Source organism: Rhinolophus sinicus, linkage group LG14 (genome assembly GCF_036562045.2).
Source record: "Rhinolophus sinicus isolate RSC01 linkage group LG14, ASM3656204v1, whole genome shotgun sequence".
NCBI lineage: Eukaryota > Metazoa > Chordata > Mammalia > Chiroptera > Rhinolophidae > Rhinolophus > Rhinolophus sinicus.
Window position 1 is genome coordinate 29,770,467 of NC_133763.1, and position 17,075 is coordinate 29,787,541.

Here is a 17,075-nt window from a genome sequence, read left to right on the forward strand (position 1 = left end):
ATCAGTTTCTCACAGCTGTGTTCATGGCCACATGTGGCGGTGTCTTGCTGAGTGGCATTTATTGTTGTTGTTGTTTCTGTGCCTGTGGGGACAGAGTCCCAGAGAGCAGTTTCCAGGCTCTCCGCCTCACAGTGGGGAGGTGCTGGCTCGGGTGGTGAATGAGCATCGACTGTGATTGGTTGGTTGTCAGCTGTAACTGGTTAGCCAATTGGCTACTGATGTAACTGCCAGGACTGCACTAATTGGTTGGCTGGTTGGCAGGCAGAGAAGTGAATGGTGGACTGAAGATCGTGTGGATCCTATTTCATGAGTCTCTACTGGCCGCCAGCGAGAATATAGTGGTATGACTCCCCTATCTATGGCTCCCTGGGCATTCCTTTTTGGCCTCACCATATCCTGCATTCTTATGTGGGGAGCGGTGTGGGGAGCCATGGTTACAGGAAACTCTGAGCTTTACAGAATGGCTCGGTTTATGCTACCTGTTTCCTCCCCCTAAGGCAATTGTCTCTGCCTGCACCTGAGGGGAGCTTGAGCTTGTAAGCTGCTGAGGAATTTGGTGGGAGCGGCCAGTTCCCGGACACAGAAGGCTGATGCCTATCAGGGCAATTGATAAGATAATTACTTGTGAGAGTTTCGGTGAATGTTGTATCCTCTATGTGAAAGTTAAAGAATTTACATTTGTTATGTTAATACATACTTGCACGTGCTCAAACTGCTTATATGGGTGCAGTAAAATAAACTTAGTGTCTTCAGGATCACTGAAGTCCGCGATCGCCATCATATGTGAGAGTGTCTTTTATTCATTCCCACTCCCCCATTCGGGAACCTATCGACTTGTGGCGGCTGGCCCGTCACACTTGGCGCCCAACGTGGGGCCTGAATATGGGGGTAACAGTGAGGAACACCGCGTGGAAGGGCCCGGCTCGTATAAGAGCTAATTTCAGTGGATGCACGGTGAGTAAGACACGATCCCCTCGGTCGAATGAATGTGTGAATGATTGATAGTTCCACGAATTTTTGTCACGGAGCTTGATTGGGCCCCAATCCAGAAGGGCACCTGATTGTTTCTTTGTTTGAAAGAAGGACCGAGTTAGGGAAAAGGATGGGTCACGCCAGCAGCAAGGACCTGTATGTTAGAGGACTTAAGAAATTGCTTGCCACCCGTGGCAGTCAGGTGAGCAGAGAACAGTTAGATAAGTTTTTAGAATTTGTAAAAGAAGTTTGTCCGTGGTTTCCTGAAGAAGGAACGGTCAGCCTGGAAACCTGGCAGAAAGTGGGAGAACAATTAAAGGATTTTTACACTGTCCACGGGCCTCAGCAGGTTCCGATTGAAACATTTGGACTGTGGACTTTGATCCGGGACTGTTTGAACTTTAAACATGAGGAATGCAAATTAGAGAAAGTGAAACAAGCCGGCGATGAGGAGGGAGGGGGCGCAAAGTTGTTAGAGGGAGTTCTTAAGGTTAATAAAGAGCCTGTTTATCAGGAAACTCCGGTCGAGCACCGGGAAGATTTAAAACCTCAGGATCAGGAAAAATTAGAAGATGAGGCAGCCAAATATGATAGGGACAAAAACCCTCCTTTAGTGGCTGTGGCTCGGGAGGACGAGCAACTTGCAGATACTGCACTTTCTCTTGCAGATCAAATAAAAAAGATTCAGGGACAGTTGATAGAACTTAAAGTTGCTGTAGACGGAGGAAATTGTCCTCGGGGTAAAGATCCCCCCATAGTTGATCCCTCTGCACCACCTCCTGAGGAGTCCTGTAGGTGGGGACCTCCGCTGCAGTCCCCAGTTTGGGACATGCCTGCAGAGCCTTCGCCAAGTTATGTTAAGCCAGGATCGGACTCTGTTGTACTATCCCCTCTTCAAATAGCTTATGAATAGGCTCACAAGCAAGGGGAATCTACAGAGCAGTTTGGCGTATATCCTATTTTTGAAAGATATGATCAGGCAGGACGTAGGGTTAGGGATTGGAGGCCTTTCCAGTGGAAGCAGATAAAAGAATTGAAAGAGGCTTGTGTGCAGTATGGACCTATTGCCCCTTTCACCATGGCAATTTTGGATGTTCTGTCTACTGAAGCCACCCCTCCAGAGGATTGGAAGCTTATTGCTCATGCTTGCCTTTTGGGAGGCGATTATCTCTTATGGAGATCTGAGTTTTATGAAAACTGCAAAAAGAAAGCTAATCAGAACAATTTGAGGCGAGTTCCCATCACTTTTGAGATGTTGGCCGGTGAAGGCATTTATGCTGAAATAAGAAACCAAATGGGCTTTGCGGCAGGAGCTTATGCTCAGACTTCTGCCACTGCAAAGGAAGCCTGGCGTATGCTACCAGACACTTCCCGCAAAGAGGAACATGTATCTCAGATAAGGCAGGGAGCAGATGAGCCTTTTCAAGAATTTGTGTCTCGCCTCAATATAGCCGCGGGGCGGATTTTTGGGCCATCCGCTGCTACTCAGTCTTTTATAATGCAGCTTGCTTATGAAAATGCTAATTCTGCATGCCAAGCTGCTATTAGACAATTTAGAAAAAAGGGAACATTGTCTGACTATATTCGTTTGTGTTCTGACGTAGGATCCTCTTTTACCCAAGGCATAGCCATAGCGGCAGCTATACAGGGAAAGCCTATGAAAGAAGTATTGTATCAACAGGCAAGACTCAATTCAGGGAGTCACCCTGGAATTCACCCATTTTTGTAATTAAGAAAAAATCGGGGAAATGGAGATTGTTGCAGGATTTGAGAAAAGTAAATGAAACTATGGAAGTTATGGGTGCTCTCCAGCCAGGATTACCTCATCCTTCTGCTATTACAAAGGATACTTATAAAATAGTGCTAGATCTAAAAGATTGCTTTTATAATATACCACTCCATCCCCAAGATTGTAAGAGATTTGCTTTTAGTATTCCTAGTCCAAACTTCCAAAAACCTATGAAAAGATATCAATGGCGAGTCCTCCCCCAAGGTATGGCTAATAGCCCCACCTTGTGTCAGAAGTTTGTTAGTGAAGCAATTGATAACACCAGAAAACAGTTTCCTTCTGTGTATATCATTCATTATATGGATGACATCTTATTGGCTTGTAAGAAAGAAGGAATGTTGTTAGCTTGCTTTGCAGATATGAAAAAGAACCTTCTAGCCTCAGGTCTTATTATTGCACCTGAGAAAGTACAGAGAAGTGAGCCTTATTCTTACTTGGGATTTCAGTTATTTGCTCAGTATTTCACTCCACAAAAAATAGAGCTTAGGAAAGATCATCTTAAATCTCTTACTGATTTTCAGAAACTGTTGGGAGATATTAATTGGCTGCGCCCTTCTTTGGGACTAACTACTGGAGATCTTAAACCACTGTTTGAAATTTTAAAAGGAGATTGTGATCCGACCTCGCCCAGGTCTCTTACTGAGCCTGCACGGAAGGCTCTTTCTAAGGTTGAGGAAGCCATTCAGCAACAGCATGTTTCTTTTTTAGATTATTCTAAACCTCTATATGTGTATGTTTTAGACACCAAGCATACACCCACAGCAGTGTTGTGGCAAGAAGGGCCACTTAGATGGATACACCTCCATGTGGCTGCACAAAAAAATCTTACACCTTATTATGAATTTGTGGCCAGTTTAATTCAGGAGAGCCGCTTGGAAGCTCGAAAATATTATGGAAAGGAGCCAGATTCTATTGTTATTCCTTTTACAAAAGCACAGATTCAAGGCCTGATGCAGTTTACTAACAGTTTTCCTGTTGCATTGGCTCATTTTGTGGGAACTTTAGATAATCATTATCCTAAGCATAAATTGCTTCAATTTTTTCAACGTCATGATCCAATCTTCCCTTCAATAGTATCACATGCTCCTCTTCCTGCTGTACCTAATGTTTTTACTGATGGATCTAGCAATGGTGTAGCTGTCTATGCACTCAATGAAAAGGTTATCAAGAGAGTGCAGACACCTTCAGCCTCAGCTCAAATAGTTGAGCTTCGAGCAGTTCATATGGTATTTCTTGATTTTGCTTCCCAGTCTTTTAATTTATTCTCTGACAGCCATTATGTAGTTCGTGCCATCCAAAATTTAAAAACAGTACCTTTTATTAGCACCAGCAATCCTGTTATTCAGGATCTATTTCTTCAGATACAGCAGGCCATTCAGCTGCGCTGTAAAAAATTTTACATTGGCCATATTAGAGCTCACTCTAATCTTCCAGGCCCTTTAACCTCAGGAAATCAAATTGCAGACTCTGCCACTCAGCTCGTTGCCTTGACTCAAATGGAAAAGGCACAAAAGGCTCATAGCCTCCACCATCAAAATAGCCAGAGCTTGAGATTGCAGTATAATATAACCAGAGAAGCAGCACATCAGATAGTAAAACAGTGTCCGGACTGTTCACATCTCCAGCCTGTGCCTCATTATGGAGTCAACCCTCGAGGCTTACATCCTAATGACTTATGGCAAATGGATGTGACTCATATACCTGAATTTGGAAAGTTAAAATATGTTCATGTCTCCATCGATACGTTTTCCGGATTTGTTGTGGCAACAGTTCAGACAGGTGAAGCCACATTTCATGTTATTAGACATTGTCTTGCTGCATTTGCCATGATTGGAACTCCTAAAAAACTTAAAACAGATAATGGCTCAGGTTATACCAGCAAAAAATTTGCTCTATTTTGCCAGCAATTTTCGATCAATCATGTTACTGACATTCCTTACAATCCCCAAGGACAAGGGATTGTTGAGCGTACTCATGGTACATTAAAAGTTAATTTACAAAAAATAAAAAAGGGGGAGTTATATCCCCTGACGCCTCATAATTATTTGTCTCATTCTCTCTTTATTCAAAATTTTTTGACCTTGGATGCCCATGGCAAGAGTTCTGCAGAGCGCTTTTGGCATCCTTCTACTGCCCCTCAGGCTTTGGTCAAATGGAAAGACCCACTTACGGGCTCTTGGCAAGGCCCAGATCCAGTCCTCATATGGGGACGAGGACATGTATGTGTTTTTCCACAGGATGCAGAAGGCCCTCGGTGGCTGCCAGAAAGATTGGTGCGACATGTGGACCCTCAGCCCATTGATGATGCTACTGATGCTTTGCCAAGCGGAACCTGACCAGACGTATTGGGCCTATGTACCTGATCCACCAATCCTCCACCCCGCTGTGTGGGACGGTCCTGAGATTCCAGTCTATGTTAATGATACTCAGGCCTTAGGATTGCCCTCTGATGGACACATAAAACAACAACTAGAGAAGAATTTCACTTATAATGGTATAGGAACAGGTTTGCCTATTTGTATTGCAAATAATAGGTCAACATCTTGGTGCTTGCGTAGTTCTCCTGTCACTATGCACATTAATGACTCTTTAGTTGGATGGACTGTTCGTCTTAATATGCTAGGTGATTGGTTAGGAGGACGCAGAATAAATCTGCCCGTCCGTCCATCACATCCATCTTGCAATAAAAGATTGAAATTAAATATTGAGACTGTCCCATGGAGAGACTGTCCTGGCAATGATCCTGTTCGTTATGACATTCCTGGAACAGGCAGATACATCATTAACTGGTCAAGAAATAACCAGTCAGGATGGGCCCGAGAACTGATTTCTGGACTTTGGACTTCTGATACACAGTATCAGCAAAATTCATTATGGAGACTTATGGGAGTAATAGGTGAAGTTGTTCAAATAGTTGAGTTCTGTAAATCAGGCACTCCCTGCAGTCATGTGAGTGTCTTGAAAGATGGGACTAGAGATTGGACTACTGTTGCTAAGACTGTTAATATATCTGCTTGTGTTCCTTCTCCTTATGCACTGTTGATTGGAAATCTTAATGTACACTTTATAGGAAATCAATTTAGTGTATCCTGTAGTAATTGTTCTTTAGCAAATTGTATTTCTTGGGTACCATTAGGAACTCATGTTATGATGCTTAAACAGCCATCTTTTGTTATGCTTCCTATTAATATTTCTGGACCTTGGTATGCTGAAAGAAGTTTGCAGGTTTTTAAAGAAATTGAGTATGCTTTGAGTAGGCCAAAGCGGTTTATTGGGCTTCTGTGTCTGTTCGGTTCTGTGCCTACTCCCCATCCTCATTAGATGTTTCATCAGCAGGATGTTAGACTTACGAGCTGACATCCATCAGCTTGAGCTTAAGGCAAGTCTTAAGACTCTCACCCCTGTGCATTTATGAGGGACGGGTTAGTCAACGACGGGTAAATACTTGGGAGCCGCTTCAACACCTAAGACAGGGCTTGTATGATAAAATATAAGTACCAAAGACGGGTAAGTTGAGGCAGGCGTCCTGGGATGCCTAAGACAGGCGCCGTCACCTCGCCATCCTGACTGGATGGATTTTGTTCATATAAAATAAAAAAGGGGGAGATGTGGGGAGCCATGGTTACAGGAAACTCTGAGCTTTACAGAATGGCTCGGTTTATGCTACCTGTTTCCTCCCCCTAAGGCAATTGTCTCTGCCTGCACCTGAGGGGAGCTTGAGCTTGTAAGCTGCTGAGGAATTTGGTGGGAGCGGCCAGTTCCCGGACACAGAAGGCTGATGCCTATCAGGGCAATTGATAAGATAATTACTTGTGAGAGTTTCGGTGAATGTTGTATCCTCTATGTGAAAGTTAAAGAATTTACATTTGTTATGTTAATACATACTTGCACGTGCTCAAACTGCTTATATGGGTGCAGTAAAATAAACTTAGTGTCTTCAGGATCACTGAAGTCCGCGATCGCCATCATATGTGAGAGTGTCTTTTATTCATTCCCACTCCCCCATTCGGGAACCTATCGACTTGTGGCGGCTGGCCCGTCACAGAGCGGGAACAGAGGTCCCGCATGAGTCCCTTCATGACAGTGCCATCGCAAGAATGTCTGAACTTGAATTAGAGCAATGAACAAACATTAAATTTCTTGTTAAACTTAGCAAGAGTGGAAGTGAAATCAGGGACATGTTAGTCCAAGTTTATGATGATAATGCCATGAAGAAAATGGCAGTGTACAAATGGGTTAAATGTTTTTCTCAGGGGAGAGAATGTGTCACTGATGAAGAGATGTCCGGGCGACCAGTAATGAGCAGAACTAATGAAAACATGACAAAAATTTGTCAAATTGTGTGTCAAAATTGTCGGCTGACTGTGAGAAGCATAGCAGACCAAGTAAACATCAATAGTGAAACAGTTAGGAAAATCTTAACTGAAAATCTTGGCATGAGAAAGGTGTGTGCAAAAATGGTCCCGAAAGAACTCACTGATGAACAAAAGCAAAGGAGAGTCGAAGTTTGCCAAGACCTTTTAGAGAAGCAAGACAATGTTTCGGGCCATGTTATCACTGGTGATGAAACATGGATGTACCAATACGACCCTGAAACAGAGCGTCAAAGTGCACAATGAAAGTCAGCTAATTCTCCATGACCAAAAAAGTTCTGTCAGTCCAAATCAAGAGTCAAAATGATGTTGCTAACCTTTTTTGATATTAGAGGGATTATTCATTATGAATTTGTACCAACTGGACAGTTAACCAAGTTTACTATTTGGAAGTGCTGAAAAGGCTACGTGTCATGTGGTGGTCACAGACATAGAAACAGACTCATAGATACAGAGAACATTTGATGGACACCAGATGGAAGGGAGCTTTGGGTGTGTGTGAAAAATGTGAATGGATTAAGAAGTACAAATTAGCAGTTACAAAATAGTCATGGGGATATAAAGTATAACATAAGGAATATTCAATAATATATATTTTTTAAATATTGTTTTATTACTACCAGAAGGAGTGGGCTGCATGGGGTAGTGGGTGTGCTGGGCTCAGGGTGTGTGTGGTCTGTGAGGAGTGATGATAATCAGGAGGCTGGAAGGAAAGGTGTGGGTCTGGAGGCCAGCTCCAAGGGTTCCTCAGATATACTTCTGTGAACCAGAAAGGAGTTATGGCAAGTTATCACCATGCTATCTATAAGATTAAGGAATTGTTGAAAATCTAGCTGCCCATCACAATTGATGTCCAGTTTCCTCATCATGTGGTCAAGGACACTGGAGTCCTTCTGGTTCTTTGTGAAGGTACCCAGTTCTGTATATATGAAGCTTAGCAACTCATTCTTGGAGAGCTAGGACTTGTTACCATCCTTCCAGCATACCGTGTTTTCCTGAAAATAAGACCTAGCTGGACCATCAGCTCTAATGCGTCTTTTGGAGCAAAAATTAGTATCAGACCAGGTATTATATTATATTATATTATATTATATTATATTATATTATATTATATTATATTATATTATACCGGGACTTATATAATATAAAACCTGACCTCATGTTATAGTAAAATAAGACCGGGTCTTATATTAATTTTTGCTCCAAAAGACGCATTACAGCTGAAGGTCTGATGAGGTCTTATTTTGGGGGAAATACGGTACTTCTGGAAAACAGCAATCAGAGACTTGATGCACCACTCGGTTTCTGTAGGGCCTTTTTGCCATGTTGGAGTGGAACGAGGCAGAGAGGCTGTGAGTGGGGAGTGGCGAAGCAAGGCCTTGGGCATTCATCCTCAGTCAGCTGTGGCCCCAGGCCCATTGCTCCCCCAGGACTGGCCTGCACCTGAAGGCTGCACAATCTTTGTCCCCACCCCCACCGTATCCTGGTCCCCAGCAAAGGCCTTGGATGCTCACCCTCAGCCAGTCGGTGGCCCCAGGCCCATGGCTCCCCCAGGACTGGACAGCACCTGAAGGCTGCACAAACCTCATCCCCACTCGTACCCACTCCTGGTCCACCACAAAGGCCTTGGGCACTCACCCTCAGCCAGTCGGTGGCCCCAGGCCCACGGCTCCCCCAGCACTGGCCTGCACCTTAAGGCTGCACAAACCTCGTCCCCACCTCCACCCTCCTCTGGTCTGCAGTGCAGGCCTTGGGCACTCACCCTCAGCTACTCGGTGACCCCAGTCCCTTGACTGCCCCAGGACTGGCCGGCACTTGAAGAGTGCACAAACCTTGTTCCCACCCCCACTCGCATCAAGTCCCCCACGCAGGCATTGGCCACTCAACCTCAGCCAGGCGGTGGCCCAGGCCCATGGGTCCCCCAGCACTGGCCAGCACCTGAAGGCTGCACAAACCTCGTCCCAACCCCCACATGCTCCTGGTCCCCCATGCAGGCATTGGGCACTCACCCTCAGCCAGGCGGTTGCCCCAGTCCCAAGTCTGCCACAGCACTGGCCTGCACCTGAAGGCTGCACAAACCTCATCCCCACCCCTACCCGCTCCTGGCCCCCTCTAAGGCCTTGTGCAATCACCCTCATTCAGGCTGTGGCCTTAGGCCCATGGCTCCCCCAGCACTGGCCTGCACCTGAAGGCTGCACAAACCTCGTCCCCACCCCCACCTGCTCCTGGTCCCCACAGCAGGCCTTGAGCACTCACCCTCAGCCAGGCGGTGGCCCAGGCCTGTGGCTGTCCCAGTACTGGCCAGCAATTGAAGGCTGCACAAACCTCATCCCCACCCCCACCCACTCCTGGTCCACTGCGCAGGCCTTGCGCACTCACCCTCAGCCAGGTGGTTGCCCCAGGTCCAAGGCTGTCACAGCACTGGCCTGCTCTTGAATGCTGCACAAACCTCGTCCCCACCCCTACAATTCCACTCTTATACCATTTGCAATGATATAGATGGACCCTGAGACATTATGCTAGGTGACGTAAGTCAGTGGAAGAAAGACAAATACCATATGGTCTCACTTGTGCGTGGACTCTAAAGATCTGAACAAAATGGTTTCAGAGATATAGAGAAAAAATTGATGGTGGCTAGAAGGGTTAGGGTGGGGATGAAGCAGAAGGGAAAGAGATTAGATAGCATGAATTGGTAACTACAATATTGACATGGGGATTGAAAGACAATTTGGGGAATACAATCAATAATGTAAAGCTTTCTTAGAGCTTCAGATGTGAACATGTCTTATAAGGGAGACCACTTCATGGACGGTGTAGATGCTTGACCACTGCACTGTACACCTGAAGTTTAAGAATAACATTTTATGTCAACTATAATTTAATATATATAGTCACAGGATGTGGAGTATAGAATAGGGAATGGAGTCAATGGAATAGTAATAAATGTCAGAGGGACACAGATCGGAGGAGGAGGTGTAATGTCTAACTATTGCATTGTTTTGTACACCTGAAACAAAAAATAAAAATAAACAATAAAAAATGACCAGGAAACATAAATGTTTCAAATCAATTCAAGACATGAAGCAATTAAGACACTCATGATAGAGAACTTCCAGAACTTCTTCAGAAAGTAGTAAGTAGAACAGGATAACTGTGTTGCAAGCAATGGAGAGTATTTAAAGGGGAATAATGGCAATGTGTTTTTTACTGTAATAACTTTTTAAAATTTAAACATTCAAGAGAAAGAAAGAAAGAAAGAAGGAAGGAAGGAAGGAAGGAAGGAAGGAAGGAAGGAAGGAAGGAAAGAAAGAAAGAAAGAAAGAAAGAAAGAAAGAAAGAAAGAAAGAAAGAAAGAAAGAAAGAAAGAAAGAAAGAAAGAAAGAAAGAAAGAAAGAAAGAAAGAAAGAAAGAAAAAGAAATCCATACCTGAATGGTCATTTAATTCATTAAAATGTAAGCAAGAACTCACACTAGGGTACAGTTTATTTAATAAATGGGGCTTGGAAAATGGGGCAAATGTATGCAAAAAACATGGAGACAGGACCACCTCCTTATGCCATATACAAGAATAAACACAAAATGAATTAAAAACTTATATGTAAGTCCTGAAATCATAAAAATCGTAGAAGAAAATATAGGAAGTACACTCTCTGACATCACCCTTAGTAATATTTTTCTGATATGTCTCCTCAGGCAAGAGAAACAAAGAAAAAAATAACAAATGGGACATCAAACTTAAAAGTTTTTTCCAGGAAAGGAAACCATCAACAACAAAAAAGACATCTTCCTGAATGGAGAAGATATTTGCCAATGATACTAGGTTAATATCCAAAATTTATGAACACCTCATACATCTCAAAACCATAAACACAAACAATCCAATTAAACAATGGGTGGAAGACCTGAATATACATTTATCCAAAGAGGAGATAGACATACGAATTGATGCTCAACATCACTAATCATCAGAGAAATGCAAGTAAAAACCACTGTGATATACCACCTCACCCCTTTCTGAATGGCTATCATCTATAAATCAACAAAAAAACAAGTGCTGACAACTTTGTGGAGAAAAGGAAGCACTTGTGCACTGTTGGGATTGCAGATTGGTGCAGCCCCTATGGAAAACCCAGTGGAGGGTTATGACCCAGCAATTCCACACTGGGCAATTATCCAAAGAAATACAAGACACTAATTCAAAAAGCTATGTGCAACCATAAGTTTACTGCAGTGCTACAATAACCAAGATATGGAAACAACTGAAATGCCTATCTATATATGTTTGGAGAAAATAATTGTAGTACATTTATATAATGGAGTACTATTCTGCCACTTATGAGAATGAAATCTTGTGTGGCCAGATGGCTCAGTTGGTTAGAGCACGAGCTCTGAACAACAGGGTTGCCGGTTCTATTCCCACATGGATCAGTGAGCTGCACCTTCCACAAGTTGACCGAATACAACGAGGGGCAGCTGAGCCTCTGGGGGGTGAGGTGGGTCCCCACCTCAGATGGCTCAGTTGGTCAGAGTGTGAGCTCTCTTCAATAAGGTTGTTGGTTCAATTCCTGCACAGGATGTTTGGCTTTGCCTCCTGCAACTGAAGATTTAAAATGGCAACTGGACTTGGAGCTGAGCTGTGCCCTCTACATTGAATGACACCTCTTGGAGCTGATGGGCCCTAGAAAAACACACTGTTCCCCAATAAGAAATCTAAAAAATTAAAAATTAAAAAAATTAAATCTTACCATTTGCAACAACCTGTATCCGGAGGATATAATGCTAAGTGAAAGAAGTCTGACTGAGAAAGAGAAATACCATATTATCTCACTTATATGTGGAATCTAAAGAAGAGAATTTGAGGTAGGTTGCCACCAATAACAGGCCTCGGGTAGCATGGCCAAAAGTAAAGGGCAGTTGGTGAACTAAGTCTACCCGTCAGCTGCCCATAATCCTTTGTCACCGAAAGACTGTAAGTTACGTGATTCAGGGTCTCACAGTTTTACCAGAGGGGGGTTCACCATATAAATGCAGATTTAGGTTTTGTGCTATTACTGAGCAAATGTCTCTGCACACCTTGCGGCAAAATGTGCAGCCTTCTGGAGCCATCAGACATACAAGACTTGATCAAGAAAGACTGAAGTGCAAGCTAGTGGTAGCTGACTACTGAGGAATCTGACTCCAACGGTGCTCCTGCTCGCTGGGGTGGGTTTCTAGGGAGTCACTAGAGTGCAGCGAGCGGATTTTGTTAGGTAATCCAGAATCAGACTTGGCTATGTGGAAGTAGGGCTCAACACAGGAAAAATGGCACCATCCCCAGTAGGCTGCATGGTAGAAGGACCCAACACAAGAACAATGGCTGCTGTCTGACTTTACATTCTCACTTTAAAGCCACACAACTCAGCCTCTCCCTGTATTCTCTGGCACCTACTGAGCTGCATTCCATCTACCAAAATCCATGGTGAGTACCAGGGAGTGACAGAGTCTTGTTTGGGCCTTCTAAGAGATTGCCTCGATTACCTGCAGTCTTCTATCTACCCGGACCAATGGAATCCATACTGTTTTTCACAGGCAGATGTAGTTGTGGTGCACCAGGATTGGGATCCAGGCCTGGAGCTGGGATGCCTCACTCCTCCAGGGGGACCCTCCACAGCTGAGATATCCTTCCCAGTTCTCTACTATATCCCACCCTGTGTGGGGCCAGGCCATTTCACAATCTCATCCCCTCCTTCCTGTCTCCATGTGGCTTCTTTTTTAAATCATTAGGTATAGGAATTCTTTTCAGCTAGACTCCAGATGGTTCTCTAGGTTGATTTTTCTATAATTTAGTTGTAATTTTAGTGTTGACATGGGAGGAAGCAAAAAAGTGTTTTCCTACTTTGCCATCTTGACCGCTCCAATAAATAATCTTAAAGAAAAGCGATATATTGGTTCATGTCAATCCCCTTCCAGAACTCTTATAATTTGTTTTTATATTCTTCTGGAAGTTTCTAAAAAAGAATTTCATATCATTCTTAAATGATGCCAGTTTTTATTTTCCTTTCCTTATGTTACAAAAGAGAAAGAGTTTGTCCACCTAGTATTAGCAGAGCCAAACACTACACGCTGAGAATTTTCATGGAGAAAAATTGGTTGTTTTATTATAAATGGTGTTACCCAGGAGAATGGGAAGGAAATATTCAAAAACCCAAAGTCTCCATTCCAGGGTTTGCGGGAAAGTTGTTAAGGGTATGAGCGAACAGGTATGTGGAAATATTGGTAGGGCAAGTTTTTTGAGGACCTTGGAGCTCTGCCATTTATGGTAGGTCTTCATGGACAACAAACTCTCTGCTTCTGAAAGGGTTCCAGTGGTGAAGTTCCAGTTAGTTCAGATGTTCATGTTTTGGTGTTCAAGTTCCAGTTGTGGTCCAATTGTATGTTTGAGTGTGTGTGTGTGTGTGTGTGTGTGTGTGTGTGTGTGTGTGTGTTTGTGTAGGAGGTGAGACTTTGTTTTTGGGTGTCGTTAGAGATGAAAGTTCACTCTTCTGTGCATGCTTCAGCTGTATGACTTGTGGTTTTGGTCTGTTGTCTCTGAAAAGCAACTCAGTATCACATTAAACACGACAGGACAATTTTGAGATGATTCTGCAGTTACACTTATAATCTTAATGCAATGTATTTCCTTTCAGTTTCTTATTTCCAAATAAAGTTTCAGTTGTGGATATCCATATTTTATTTATTTTTTTAGTTCAGATGTACAAAACACTATAATAGTTAGACCCTTCACCAAATGATAACCACCCACCACATTCTACTACCCCTCTGACATAGAATACAAATACAGCAGTTACAATTCCATTAACAATATTTGTATTCCCTGTGTTGTAATCCACCTCCCATGAATATATAACATTATAGTTGACATTCAATATTACTCACCATCAGCTTCAGGTGTATGCGCAATGGTCAGGCATCTACACATTCTATGAAGTGTTCTCCCTAATAAGTCTTTAACATTTAATCATTTAGTATGCCTTCATGATATCTTTTAAATACTCATATATGATTTATTCATATTAAAATATCTATATGTAGTGTGCTAGACTTTTATCTTTCAAATAAATAATGAACTATATGAAATATTTTCTCTGTGTTTATTGATATAGTTTCTCCTCCCTTAATCAGATAACAGTGCATAATATGAACAGATCTCTAATGTTAACCAAACATATATTTTAGAATAAGCTAATACATCACTAAATCTGTTTAAAACTGTTTTTATTCGTGAGTATGAGTGTGACTTGTATGTGACTTTCTTATACTATTGTTGTCCAGTTTTGGTATCAAAAATATACTGTGATATTTTCAGATTTTTTTGGCAGATTCCCAAGAGAGGGATTGCTGGGTCATTTGGTAATGCAAAAGATACATGTACTCTCATGCTCATTGCAGCATTATTTACAGTGGCCAAGACATGAGAGCAATGAAAGTGTCCTTCAATAAATGATTGAATAAAGATGAGGCATATATACACAATGGCATAATACTCTACCATAAAAAAAGATGAAATACTGCCATTTGTGACAACATGGATGGATCTTGACATTATTATACTAAGTGAAATAAGTGAGACAGAAAAAGGTTAAAACCATATGAGTCTACTCATATATATACATGTTATGAAACTGAAAGCAACAAACGGTCAAGACAAATAGTGCAATTAAGATTTTTCATATGTCTATAAAGAACAAGACAAACAAATGAGAAACAGAAACTCATAGACACAGACAATAGTTTAGTGGTTGCCAGAGGGTAAGGGGGGCGGGGGATGGGGGGTGGGAGATGAGGGTAAGGGGGATCGAATATATGGTGATGGAAGGAGAACTGACTCTGGGTGATGAACACACAGTGGGATTTATAGATGATGTAATACAGAATTGTACACCTGAAATCTATGTAATTTTACTAACAATTGTCACCCCAATAAATTTAATTAAAAAAAAATTAAAGCAAAAAAAATAAATAGATTTTTCAATTTCACATTAATTTTTATTATCAATTTACAGTGTTTCCAACACATATCTCAAAGAAAAATCTCTTTGTTGCATATCCTAATTGTTTCCCTATATCAAAATATCTAGGCACACTTTTCCACAGTTTTATCCTTCCTCCATTCTAAAACTATTCTATCTGTATGTTCAACATAGACTCAAATCTTGCACTGTTCCGTTTATGACTTTGATCTTAAATATCTCAGCCTGTCAATATAAAACTTCTCAAAAGTGATCCACATTAGCTAATTCATTTTCTATTATTATTTTTATTCTTTTCTCCTCTGCAAACTATGCTGACGCCTCATGGTGAAAACTGTTTAAATACACAATTGCCAATGATCACAAAATTTACTAGCCATTTTTTCAGTTCTCATTGTCCCTGACATCTCACTCTGACTATGTCACCTACTTAGCTAAATGACTACGGGAAGATAAGTAAGTCATTAAAACTTTAGTTTACTGATTGGTAAAGTGGGGGATAACAATGTCTAATTTATAAGAATATGGAAAAAATGAAATGAGATGAAATATATAAATGCTTTAGCATATTTTGGGTACATACTTAATAAACACTAATTATGTATTATCAATACTGTTTTTTCCCATCCACCAATTACAACACTCCAGTCTCATCGTATTCTCTATACTTTTGTTCAAGTATATAGTGCATCCTTATAGTTCAATTATAACCTATACTGAAATAATTCTTACATCTTGTTGTCCATAGGTTTGTCAAATGTAGAATTCCAACTCTACATTTTTCATAGCAATTGAAAATTTCTACTAAGAAGTTTTCTCACATACTCAAAATAACATATCTATAACCCATTCTTATTTATTTTTATAGAGGGCTTTATTTTTTCTAGTGATGTTATTATTCAAATTTATTTTAAAATGACAACAGCAGTAAAACTTGAACTTTTACCCCCCCATTGCGATGTTTTGCTTTAGCTGTCAATAGTAATACCTGAGAAACTAACTCAAATTTAAAATTTGTCATCTTTAGTGTTCTTTATTCTAACATGCGCTACATTGTAAATTGTCAAACCCTATTCATTATTCATAGTTACCCCTATCTCCTTTATTCTTTAGCTTCATTATTACTGTCCTTTACCCCAGATAATGCAGAAAATGGTCTGATGCCTGAATGGTGCTCAATAAATGCCAATTAAAAGAATAATGATACTTCCATTATTTCTCACCTTAAATGTATCATTAAGGAGTAGCTTTATGCATTAATCCCCACTCAAAAATTATCGAATGATTAGATTGCTTGCAAAAAATATTTTTTTATTGTAAAATTATTATTTTATTTTATTATTTATTTTTATTTATTTATTTATTTTATTAGTTTCAGGTGCACAAGACAAAGCAAAACTTAGACGTTTATTATTTATATCCCTCACACTGTGTGAACCCCCCTCCCCCCATCCACTATCCCTCTGTATGTTCCCCAAATTAATTTTCAAAACCCCGTGGCCATCTTGTGGTTTTTAAAGTCTCAATGCCTAACATTCAAAGACCTTCACAATCAACCTAACCTGACCCTCCAATGCTATTTCTACATGTTTTACTCTCTAAGCCCTCTGATGGAAACTAAACATATTTAATATCCTATAAACATAGTTCTTGTATTTTCACTTTTAGACCTTAGTTTATCCTCTTCCATTAATCACACATCAGTTGAGTTTCATGTAAGTCTCTGGGTTATGCACTGGAGGTTCAACTATGAATAAATAGTTACAGAATATCATCATATTTCTTAGAATTTAACCATATAAGTGGATAGAATAATTTCAACAACATATATATGCATTAGATGCTTTAGAAACACCCATAAAGTTATAATAAAAGGTAAAGTTAGTTTACAGTTAGAATAAAACTCAAAAGATCAAAGTTTAATTTCTTCCC